Source organism: Tenrec ecaudatus, chromosome 2 (assembly GCF_050624435.1).
Source record: "Tenrec ecaudatus isolate mTenEca1 chromosome 2, mTenEca1.hap1, whole genome shotgun sequence".
NCBI classification, from domain to species: domain Eukaryota; kingdom Metazoa; phylum Chordata; class Mammalia; order Afrosoricida; family Tenrecidae; genus Tenrec; species Tenrec ecaudatus.
Window position 1 is genome coordinate 238,177,724 of NC_134531.1, and position 3,863 is coordinate 238,181,586.

General features: G+C 30.8%; 1 non-coding gene across 1 annotated transcript; it reads left to right on the plus strand.

The window, feature by feature from the left end:
* The first annotated feature begins 2,582 nt into the window (after window positions 1-2,582).
* LOC142441555 (U1 spliceosomal RNA) lies at window positions 2,583-2,746 on the plus strand. Its single transcript, XR_012782926.1, has one exon. It is a non-coding gene; the product is annotated as a U1 spliceosomal RNA (small nuclear RNA).
* The last annotated feature ends 1,117 nt before the right edge of the window (window positions 2,747-3,863 follow it).

Below are 3,863 nucleotides of genomic sequence, written 5' to 3' on the forward strand. Positions count from 1 at the left end.
ATGATTCCTTTAGACTTGTCTGTGATGCTTTGATTGAATCCAATAAAGTTTATGTAATGAAAAAAAAGATTGGCATAAACTTATCCAGAAAATGTGTTTAGCATGCTGCTTTTCCTTTCCTTTATTCTACCCACATCAATTTTATCTTTAATGGTTATAAATTAAGTTTCATGCATTTCTTGTTTTATTTTTTTAATTAATCCATAAATTTAGGAAAAGGACTTTAAAGTAGAAATATGAATATTAAATTTAAGGTTAAATAAATATGTGAGTCAGATACACAGAAGCATAACTGTGGGGAGAATTAGCTAAAAGGTTGGCTAAGCAGTCAGCCTTTGCAGATGAAAAACATGTTTTCTGCATCCCTAAATTATTGAGAAACCCTTAAAGATTAAAGTTAATATTGAGACTTACAACAGCTTTCAGAAAGGTGGAGGAGGGTGAAAAACAAGTATATAATAAGGGAGAATTTGAGAACAGTATGACTATAAAGCATAAGGTGAACTTTTTCTGAATTACCTAAAGATGTCAGGGAAGTGATGTCACGGTTAAAAAAAAAAAAGTCAAGGAAAAAGACCAGAAACAGAAACAAAATACAAAACACAATAAATAAAGCAAGGCCCCATAAAGTAGTTTCTACACATGGTGGCAACACAAGTGATAGAGTTTTTGCAAACCATCCAAGTGCCAACTTGTGTTAGTCTGGCTACCTTAGAAAAACAAATCCACAGAAACTCATGTATAAGAGAGAGTTTTATATAAAGGGTAAGTGCACATCAAGAAAACATCCCAACCCAGTGTTGCCCAAGCCCACAAGTCCAACATTAACCTCTATGTCTGATACCAATCCAAAAATCCTCCTCCATCTCACAAAACACACACTATGATGCCGACTGCAGGAGGAAAGCTGAATCATGAGTGTGTAAGCATCTCAGCACTGACAGTGGTCTCAACAAGGCTGCTCCAGCACCCAGGGCTGCATCAGGGTAGGTCCATGTGTAAGGTGACCAGATTTTAACATTGGTAAAGCAGGACACCATTGACTGGGGGAGGGGGATTTCTTGATGAAAAACTTGGTCTATATGAAGCAATGAAAATTTTCATAGAACTCAAAAATAGTATTGCAATATATATTTTTAATTTCAACATAAGTACAATTTACAAATATAATACTTTAAAAATTATGTATAGTATTTTATTCTTTGGCATATTTCTCATTTGAGTGAATTTTTTAGTACATTGCTGCTGTTGTTTAAAAGGTCTTGAAAATATTCACAAAAATTTGTTTTTTATTTCACACATAAAATGGCTTTCAAAGTCTCAACATTTAATTGTGATTTTTCTGATGTCCACACTTTATTTAACGTAGAAAAATGCGTTCAGTCGCAACATTAGTTCCTGCAAAGGACAGTGGGTATTCCACAATTTTTAGTGCATTATTGTATGGAACATGGTTTGTTTCAAAATGATAAAATATTTTGAACCATTTGTTCTCTATTGTGATTTTTGCTGATACCCAAGATTTAACCTTTTCCTTATCAATATATATATATATAAATCATTTTATTGGAGGCTCATACAACTCCTATCAAAATCCATACATACATCATTTGTGTAAAACACATCTGTGCATTCATTGCCCTCATCATTCTCAAAACTTTTTTTTAACAATTTATTAGGGGCTCATACAACTCTTATCACATTCCATACATATACATACATTAATTGTATAAAGTACATCCATACATTCTTTACCCTAATCATTTTCAAAGCATTTGCTCTCCACTTAATGATATCTCATTAAAAAGATCATTTTCAGAAATATTACTATATGGGAAATTTTGAGTAATTTGATCAAATGATTTTAGCACATCATTCCAATGAAGTCCTTGTTTTAATGCAACCCAATGAAAATGTTCAATATCATTGTAATGTACCGTCCACTCTTCTAAATAATCTATGTAGTTACTGTAGAACTTTTTAACGTGATTCATGATATCTGCACGATTTATTGCACCTTTTTCTTCTAGCTGGCTTATACTATTACGGATAGTTAAGGGAAGAAAATTATTTTCTAAACGCTCTTGACACTGAAAATTTAAATTATTAACTTAATTTGCTACTTGAATTACTAAAATTTTGTCACCTTCACTAAGTTTTATAGCATTTTGGAAAAGTGCTGCTTGATTGTGTACAAACTCTAGCCAAATTTTTGAAGATTCTTTTTCAAAAAACTCTTCTAAAATTCTAGGACATTTATCCTGTGATAGAAAGTAGGATTTCAAAGGATCATATATTTTTAAAATTCTTTTGACAGCTGGCAAAAGAGCTAACCAGCACGTTTTACTTTATCCAAGTATTTTCTGATATTCCACTTACGCAGTTTAACAAAAATTTTAAAGCATTTCAATGCACAGAATGTATATATAGAAATAAGAATATCTTTTAATAACAATATTTCCACATCTACAGGCAACAAATCAGCATTTGTTTGAGTGGCGTTATGTATTATGTGCGCTGCACAACCAACACCAATAATGTTTTGATTAAGGTTTTTGTTTAATTTATAAAAAGTATTATGTACACTTATCTGGCAGGGGAGATACCATGATCACGAAGGTGGTTTTCCCAGGGCGAGGCTTATCCATTGCACTCTAGATGTGCTGACCCCTGCGATTTCCCCAAATGTGGGAAACTCGACTGCAGAATTTGTGGTAGTGGGGGACTGCGTTCATGCTCTCCCCTAAAAATAAAAAAAAAATATTATTTGTACCTCTTCTCACTTTTCCTCCAAAATTTGCGTTCATGTTGTCTACAAAATACATAATCAGTTTATATTTTAAGTTGTTTTTATCCAAAATATTAATAACGGAACTGAAAATTAACTCAGAAGTTTCGCCAGGCACAGAAACAAAATCTAAAATTCTAATTTTTATTCCAGTTTCTGAATCAAAGTATCTAATAATGGTTGGAAATAACTTTATATCCTTATTATTAGAATTCGTCAAAATATATGGATATACAATTAATTTTTCTAGAATTTTGTTTAATATTGAAAATGCATATGGAGAAAACATTACACACAATTGCCTCTGATTTTGTTCTAGCACAGCCCAATTTTTTGTTGATTAACTTTCTGACAACCTGTGATGTACAGTCCATAGATCTGAAGGAATGATTGTGATTAATAGCATGAAAAGATGTAAGCCCTTCTGCTAATGCTAATTTCTTTTCTTCATCTCCATAAGTTGCTTTCTGAAAAATTTTTTGAATTTTGGAGGAAGATGCAGCAGTATTTAAATATCTTTTATGTTTCTGTGTCTCCAAGTGCTTTGAAATATCATTCTTCCCACCATGCGAAATAGAAAATTCACCATTAAATTTCTCACATTTTACCATGTAATCGCTTTTGAATTTTTTATTAAAAGGAAATTCACTTCTTAGATCATTAATGAATTTTCTTCCTCTTTTCTTACTCATTATTTTAAAAATCTAAAAAAATAATTTAAAATTATATTATAAATTATTATATACATATTGCTTAAAAACACAGAAAGTAGGTATAAAATTACCTGAACATATTTTATTGTCAGTTTATAAATTAAATTAATTTGATTGTTATAACATAACAGCAGTTTAAAATTATTTTAATTTTAATCCTATATTTCTTTCTAAATAATAATACTAACTTGTATTATGTGTTCTCTGAATTTGCCGTAAGTCGTTAAGTGTCACTTTCAAGGCTGGCGCTAGACTTTTTGCCACTACTATGAAATATAAATAATCCAAGTACCGTCTGTGAAATTCAAGAACATTTATGTATTTATGAAATAAATAAATTACTTACCTAAATGATTTGAATA